General features: G+C 31.0%; 1 pseudogene; it reads right to left on the bottom strand.

Annotated features, from left to right (window-relative positions):
• Positions 1–2854: 2854 nt before the first annotated feature.
• On the bottom strand, positions 2855–4685 carry LOC120119874 (annotated as a pseudogene).
• Positions 4686–9552: the final 4867 nt, after the last annotated feature.

Here is a 9552-nt window from a genome sequence, read left to right as displayed (position 1 = left end):
CATTATTCTATCATAGTTCACAAAATACATCAGATAACATTCCAAAAGTAAGCACCTATATAAACATTTAAAAGAATAACATATAGGTTTAGTACAGGTTCAAGGACAACATAAAGAGTAGTAGTTTATTCTTGAAACTTAAATTCGCAACACTGTGAAGTTAGTATTTGTCTTTGTTTTTTGGTTGGAGTAATGCAATTCATTAAAGTTTCAATTTGCAGAAGAATAATAGTTTCTGAAACTTAAAATCGTAACACGAAAATGAAAATCGCAACGCGAAATGAAAATAGCGTTGCGATTTTCATTTTCGTGTTGCGAATTTAAGTTTCAAATAGTCTTCTGCAAATTGAAACTTGAATAAATCGCATTACTTCAACCAAAAGACAAAACAAAGACAAATACTAACTTCACAGGGTTAAAGACTAAACAGTTTAGCAGTATTGGCAGCAACCGAATGAATTTACTAAGCAATCTAAGTGAAATGATTAATCTATTACTGAAATTACCAGTAAATTTATCATCAATTTAAATATAAAAAATCTAATAATAATACAAAATTTTCAAAATAAAAATAATTAAAAAAACTAACACTCGGTGGTTAATTTTCCATTTCTGACCGTGAATGGTTGTAAAGGTGGCTCTGAGAGGTGGAGATAGACGGATTTCACCGGATATGGGGACGGATTTCGTCTGAGATGGGGACGGATGTCTCCGTAGAGAGTGAGAGATGGAGATGAGACTGAGTTGTGATTTAGGGTTTTAGGTTATGATTTGCGATCATACTGTTTATATTTGTGTTGCGAAATTAATATTGTGTTTTGAATTCAAAAATAAAATTCGCGTTGCGAAAATAAACGTGCTTTGCGAATTTGACTTATGTGTTGCGATTTACATATTCGCGTTGCGATTTCGAAAAATCGCAACACAAATTCGTAAAATCGCAATACGATTTATATATTCGTGTTGCAAATTTAGAAACTAAGTTGCGAATTCGAGATCGCGTTGCGAATTTGTTGGTCATTTTCGCAAATCCAAAAAAAATTGATTAAAATCGTATATTATAAGGCATTTTCGGTCACTGAAGTTATTTTCTCTTAAAATAATATCAATTTTGTTAAAAAGTTTTATATGAGTAACAGAATAGAAAATTTGATAAAATTTTAAGAAAAAATGGAACTTTATGACTAATGGTCAGGATTGGAAGTACGGGGTGTGTGGGGTCCATTACAAGGCTGCTAATTGTTATGTTTGGAAGGTTCATTTTTTTAGGTTTAAGGGTGTGTTTGGTTGGTCGGAAATGTCATTCCCGATAATATTATATTACCAATAGTAGATTTTTGGGGTATATTACTGGGAATGTCATTACCTCCCTTTCCTTAGGTATTGTTGGATTATCGACGTTTTGGACTAAAATGCCCTTAATTTTTTTTTTCAAAAATATCTTTATTCTGTCATTGAATAATAAAAATTCTAAGAATATTAAATTACAAATTTATCCTTAAACTATTTTAGATTTACAAAAAAAAATCTATAATTAAAATTTTATATGAAGTTCAAGGGTTAAAATAAAATTTTACCCTTTCATTAAACCTTTTTATATTTTCAATTTTGTAAAAAAATATATATATATAATTTTATGAATTTAAATTTTTTAATGAAAATATATAAATATTTTTTAACTTGTTAAAAAAATAAAATATATAATAAGGACAATTTGGTCAAATATACATTATAATAATCTTTTATTTCTTTAACCAAACACGGTAATCTTACATTCCTACTAAACCAACCAAACACAAAATACAACATTCCCAGTAATCCTATTCCCTAATAATCTTTTATTTCCACTGGTAATCTTACATTTCGTGAACCAAACGCGACATAATAGTTAATTTTTCATCCATTTTAGTTTATTTTATGCATTTTTAATTTATCTTTTTATTGTTGTTCTGTTTACCACTTTATTTTAAGTATCATTATCTGGTGTAAGAAAAATAAATAAATCTGAAAGATATATAAAATTTAAAAACCCGTCAAATTTTAGAAAATATCAAAACAATTCTAAAAAAATCTCTATTTTTTTATGAAATTAAATATTTTTTAAAATTATTTTATTTTTAATTTTTTAAAACAAAAAATCATAAAATTATAAAAATGAGAAAACAAAAAAATCTAAAAGAAATATGATTTTAAAAAATAAATTTTGGGTCTTAAAGTTTTTTTTAATATTTTAGTTTTAAAAATTATTTTTGAAAAAGAATTTAAATGTTATTTTCATAACATGTGACATGTTTGATTTGATATCATCATATTTTTTAACATTAAGAATCAGATGATAAAATTATAGATAAAAAATTGCACATTTACAAAAATTAAAAAAAAATAATAATACAGGGGTTAATTTGAGAATTAAATTAAAGTACATGGAGTAATAAGTTATTAAATGTTAAAGTTTGAATTTTAGTATTTTGATATAACAAGAAAATGTAAAAAAAAATTGAATTTATTTAAATTTATCGAAAATAATTTAAACTTTAAATTAAATTAAAAACTATGTTATCGGTCCAATTCTAAAAAGATTGATCTTTTGTCAAAAAGATATTTTTAAGAACCATGACGGACCAAACATTCCGTCATACATTTAAAGTAATAATGTTTGTAATATTACACTGAAAGAAAATTTTGAACACCTATATAGAAAAACGTGTATAAATTAGTCACTTTTCTCATTGAGCCTTAATTTAACTATTTTAAATCATTATTTAATTGAGTCCAAAATAAATAAATAAATTGATAATCACAATAAGTAACAAATTACAGTACCTTCCTGTTGCTAAAATAACCCGCTAAGAATTCAAACGTTGTATCGGCCTTTAGCGGATCTTTCCCTTCGAGAGTCGTCCTGTGACATGCAACACAGTAGGTCACGAATCACGATAACAATAATATACACCCAAAATCACAAGTATCGGTCAAATGAAAGCTTACATGGAAGCTATAGTTAAGTTTATCATTGATATCAATGATCTCCTTCCACGTCCTTCCAATACCCATCTGTATCACACAGGTTCCGGTTCAAATCATCAAAGGTATGCAATAAACAACAAGTGCCATTGCAATATCGAATTGCGACAGCATACTTTATAAATGTGAAAACAATAAGCTCACACGCAAAGGAAATGAGGTTTAGAGGCATCACCGGCAAAAGATGACCAAAGTGTGACTAGTCGAACACCGAAACGGGCTGGTTACCAGAAAAAAGCTTAACTTTTCAAATTCTAAAAAAAGGGATGAATCATGGATTGAAAGGGGCACCTAATTGTTACATCAAGATAAATAATCTTATTTCACATTCTAATTGAATACATGAACCCGTGGTTGCAAGAAAAGCTTTAGCTGATTAAACACGGAATCAACTGTATGCAATGCAGCGGAAGCAATCAGATAGGTTTAAGCCATTTACTGACTCATCAGAACAGAAAACCATCAATGTAGATACGATCGTATAATTCCATGCATGTAAACTAAAAATAATTTCTTAAAGAGTGATCACCAAAGAAAGCTCCAAGTAGAAATTCATAAAGTTCATTCATGAGCACAAGGATTCAAACAATAGAACTTATATAGTGAAAACAATATGAAAGATAGGTTACACATATTACAAATGGTGGCTCGACAAAAAAATAGGTTCAGATTCGAAGTAGCAACAGTTACTAAGATAAAGACCTGAGCATCTTCATTAGGTGCTGTTTTGTCCACAACGCAAGTTTGTCCTGCCTTTGGCGAACACTAGCAACTACGCCACAAATCTCGTCTGTGTCATCAAATTGCTCCCCGATCAATGCCAGCAACTGCCCATAAAACGTGACCGGTTAGCCAAATAAGGTAAAGTACCAAACATAGGAGTAACAACATACTAATAGAGGCAAGAAACTTACAGTTTCAACTTTCAAGCCACATGCTCTAAAGATTAGACTTCATGTTGCTAGCAACAGACCACTTTCCTCCATTAGCACACTCAGCATCTTCCCATTTGGGCTCAATACCAGCCTTGAACAAGTGAAAATCAGCATTTCCGGGAAAATTGCTGGGCTTTAATATTTGATCATACAAACTGAAACATAACACAAAGTATGTTACAGCCTTCATTTTCAAAGCAAAATAACAATTAAAGTAATGGAAACCAAGCAAATTCCCTTGAAACTTACGAAGAAAAATATCAGTAACTGAATCAAAAGGAAAGAGGACATGCTAACAATTCAGATTAGATTTCATATAATGAAAACAATGAACAATAAAATCCACTTCTTAAAAACCCATAATACAATTTTTCAATAGAAAAATAAATCATCCTAAATCAACAGATCTTTTAAAAAAAACATTAAAAAAAGTGCGTTTTTGATAAAAGTACCACCAAAATTCTTCAACAGTGTCAAAGGTGTAAACTTTTGATTGGTTATCAAACCAAAATGTCCACTTTCTTTCGAGCTTATGTGGCTGTTTCTCAGCAACTGTTGCGGGTGTTTCTTCTGCCTCCGCCGCTGCAGTGACGTTAACTTCAGCTGCCGCCTCAGTTGCCATGAGCTTTATATTTGTTGTTCTTTCCCCTTCAGGCTCTTCGAAGAGGAACTGGAAAAGGACAGAGAGGATTCGATTTTAGTCATCATATAATCTTTTGTAGTTTTGGGTTTTCAATTGTTGATGGACTTTGGGGCTTAAATTAGATGGGTTTGTTCTTTCAGTGGTCTTTCTTATACTTTCTAAAAGCCCACTTAAACATATTTTTCTATTAATTTAAGTGTTTAATATTACCGATTTTTATTATTTATGTGCCTCAAATGTAACAGGCATTAATATTTGTAAAATCCTTAACTCCAGAGCATTTACCACACTCGACAACTCTTCACAGTCTCTGCAGCCCTTATCCATCGCTTACCGCCCATCGTCGATCATCAATCATAGTTTCAAACTCTTAAAATTCTGATTTTTTTTAATTCAAACCTTAAATCCTAACACACCTCTATTTCAATCAGTGGATGAGTGATCGACAAGTGGTCGATGGATTGGTGATCGTTAAAAACAATTTCAAGTGAGACAATTTTTTTTTAAAAAAAAACAATCTTAAGTGAGATAAAATTTGTTTTAAAGAAAATAATCTCATGTGAGATAAAATCTTGATTGAAATGATTTTGAGTTTTAAGGGAATCTATCTCAAACGAGATGACGTTGATCCAACTCCTTATGTAATGGTATCGAATCTTCAAAAAGTTATCATATAAAAACATCCTACACGAAAGTATTATAGATAGACTGAATGACTTATCATCTTGCTCGAAAGACTTATAGATGACCTGAAGGATTTAATCATCATGCTCGAAAGGCTTATTGATGGCCCGAAGGACTTACTCAATCTTTGAAAATTAAATTCCGGTTTCTTTAGAAATTGTTTGAAAATATCATATTAGTCGGGTAACATGTCTCACTTCAAAGTAATGATTGTTTTATGGATTAGGCTTCTAGATTATTGAGGTTCTTCTATTTTGAATGTAATTCCCTTCATTTGAGGCTTGAATTTTGTTTTTTCCTTTCTTTTTCTTTTTTCCTTGAAAGATCTGTAAGAATTATGCATCTATATATGAATGCAATTTAATGTATCTAAGTGTAATGTATAAGGTTCTCGTATGCAGAAATGTTGATCATCAATATTCTTCTGGCTTTTAAAGTGGAGACTTAATCTTCCCTCACTTGATCACTCTCGAAAAGACATTGACTCGATATTATTGTGAAAAGTTGTCAGTTTAGGGTTGCATATTCTAGAGAACACTCTAATTATCTTGTTTCATAATGTCTTATTTATCTTCTGTCTTGAAAAAAAATGTTTTCTCTCTTGAATTCTTGTTATGATCATATATATGGTTTGATGCCCCGTCTTTCTTTAACTTAATTTCTCTATCAAATTTGTTTTCTTAGGACCCCTCTACCCACCGAAGCATGAATGGTTTAATTTTCCAAGGTAAAATCTTCTTATCTTTATATTCTGCCCATGACATCTCAAACGACGAAGTTCATCTTCAATGTCTTCTTGATCTGAATCTCGTTATCTCAACATGATCCATGTTTTTGGAATGCCATAATGTGGGTATTTCACGGCTCACTTTTACTTGAATGGTAAGAAATTAGACTTCAAATGGCCTCGTCCTCGTGCTATTTATCAATAATCACTTGCTATCAACTTGAGAAAATAGAAGTGTCATCAAATATCTTTCTTCCTTCTTATTCTGATCTAATAATTTAAGGGCCTCTCTCTATGAGGTCTCAAAACCAGATGGACACTCAAGAAGTGATCAATGCTGTAACACCCCCAACCCGTATCCGACCCGGATACGAGTCCGAAGTGTCACATTGACTTTTCAAACCTTGACTCTTAAGAAAAATCCCGGGAAATTTAAAACTTTATTTAAATCAAAATAAAGACTTTATCAGAGTGCTCGTACTTAATGACTTATTACATGCCAACACTTTATACATAACCAAATACATACTTCGTCAAATATTTCTGATCTGATCTTTTGGTAAGGAAAACTGACCTGTCTTGCTCCGCATCACTCCTTACTCTTCTCGAAACCTACGTGTGAAACAATCACACGCTAAGTCGAAGACTTAGTGAGGCATAACAACTTATAATGCACTTTAAAACATATATTGATACATGCATGTTCTGTTCTATCATGTTATAGCAATTCCATGCATTTTTCATATCGTATAAAATCATATCAGATTAATTGCAGTAAATACATACATACACATAATTCATCATTAACAGTTTATCATATAATCACATACTTTTTCAATCAAACACTATACACACAACATCATATCATTTCTATAGCATTTATCATACCACTAACTTATATTTGTTCATTTCTCTGGATTAGCCCATGTACATATGTGAGAACTATCGATATGTGAGTCTATAGAGGTTGTGCACTATGCTGTCACCACAGCTCGTATAAATGCACCGAAGTGCCCCGTAGAATTGCACCGTAGTGCCATATAATGATGTCCATAAGGACCACGTAGAATTCTTTAAGAATCATATACATATGCTAGGGATCAAGTATGTGTCTTTCCAGACTTCACACATGTTCCAAAGAATATACATATGTCCCGAAGAACCGCGTAGAATTGCACCGTAGTGCCATATAATAATGTCCATAAGGACCACATAGAATTCTTTAAGAATCATATACATATGCTAGGGATCAAGTATGTGTCTTTCTAGACTTCAAACATGTTCCAAAGAATATACATATGTCTCGAAGAACCGCGTAGACCCTCGACTCTTGGCATGCCAACTATACCCCTAGCTCTCATGACACATAACATGGGCGTTATCATTTATTTCATTTCAAATATTCACATAACTTGTAATTCACTTTCACATATCACTTATCCCATAGCTTCTTTTCATATTATCACATAGTCACGTAGTTCACTTATACGTAGATCATTTCCATATAATTCACATGTCACATATCTCATGTTCTTGTATTCATATAACATATAATCACATAGATTACTTTCACATCACATAATTCATAGTTATGATTTCCTATAGTTACCTAATTATAAAGCTAATTCACCTATACATGTTTTCATATAATTTCTATCATTTCTCACTCAACCACATTTATTCATGTACACATACTTATCATATCTTGTTCACATATGATCATATACTTCATATAACAGATAGGAACACTTTCACGTAGCTTATAATCATAGGTTTTGTCTCATAACATATACTTGTTTTCACATATATATTTCATATCTATCTATATATATATATCCTTAAGATTATCCTAATATAAATCATATAGCACTCTTATATTTCGTATTCATATTCATCTAGGGCAGACTTATAAACATATATCACTTCTATTATTTCTCTATATATGATCTAATATGTTTACTTAATTCAATTTCATATAACTCCTATAATCTTCTCATATAACTTCATAATTTTCTATCATACAACCCATGTGTTATAGTTTTATTTAAACATATGAATCCTTCTCATCTAGCTTATCTTATATGTTCATCTTATCATTTATGTTCAAATCTCCTAGTTAGTGTACTATTCTCACTTCATCCTATAGATCAACATTATCCATCTTATTTCACTTATCATATAGTAATAATTATATTTTACTATGATCACATAGTTTATATCTCATATAATTCATAACCTTTCTTATGTAATTACTTATACTTTATCATCTAGCACATAAAAGAACAAATCAATCCATATACTCAAGCATACATACATGCATATTCAACTCATGCCTTTAATCATGCATTCATGTGTAACACTTCAGGAAATAGACTCATCGCAAGTCTTATTCCCATTGCACATCATATACTATTGAATATGCACTCACCTGGCCTCACTATTCAATTCCAATCTCTTATCTTTCCCTTGATCGATCTTACTTGCCAAACGTTCCGGAATTTCTTTATGCGTAGAATCTACATAAATGTACATTTCGAGGTAATCATTAGATACCTACACCTTTTAATTAGATACTAGCAACTTAAACGAACTTATTAAACCAATATTCCCATTTTTTCTTTAGGGGGAATCGGTTCCCTACTGAGGGGTATCGATTCCCTCAAGACATTCTGGAATTCTGTCGTTTGAAGGGGTATCGGTTCCCCTTGAATGGGTACCGATTCCCCTTGCCCAGAAATCATATTTCAGCCCGAAAATTACTTCATTTTCTCTCAACCACTTCATATATCATCCCCTTTTTCATTCTTAACTCTAGTACACATACTTAAACCAATTTATATTCATTTATTTCATCTTAAACCTCAAAATCCTATATTCCATATGAGATTCAAAAATCATACCAAATTTTCAATGTGTTCTAATTCCAATTCTAACACTTCATACTTCTTAATTAGATTGATGACAAGTCAAATTCATCCATAAAACTTCAACAACCATACCATATCAAAATTTCATCTTAAAACTCATATTGCAAATTCCTTCATAATTCCTTTATCTTATTGTTTAAATCCCATATAAGCTTTCCTTAAGCTTATTTAATACCCAAAGAATCAAAACTAAGCTTAAAACTCCAGAATTAACCAACTAAAATTAAACTTACCTTTATGAAGTAAACCAACGGGAAGAAGAAGGAAGAAGAATGTAGCTTTCCAGATACTTCCTTACCCATCAGCTTATCTCTTTAAATAAGAGATAATTATCTTTTACATAAAAAGACCATAATACCCTTTCAATTCTTCCATAATTACCATTTAATCCACTATCAAAATATTACACTTTAAATCCCTAAACTTTTCAATTTAGTCACTAACCCGGTATTGAGGATGTTACAAATGCTTCTAGAAAAAATGTCTTGAATCTTGGCTATGAGTTGGGATATCAGAAAGTCTCAAACTAAGTCATGCCACTTCTTATTAAGTGATTGTCTTCTTGTTGATGTTGACAACATCGCAAAGAAGTTTATTCTTGTGTCTTCTAAT

This window comes from Hibiscus syriacus, unplaced genomic scaffold, assembly GCF_006381635.1.
Source record: "Hibiscus syriacus cultivar Baekdansim isolate YM2019G1 unplaced genomic scaffold, ASM638163v2 tig00110332_pilon, whole genome shotgun sequence".
Classification (NCBI taxonomy): Eukaryota; Viridiplantae; Streptophyta; class Magnoliopsida; order Malvales; family Malvaceae; genus Hibiscus; species Hibiscus syriacus.
The sequence above is the reverse complement of the archived record's forward strand: the minus strand, read 5'-3'. Positions and strand labels throughout refer to the sequence as shown.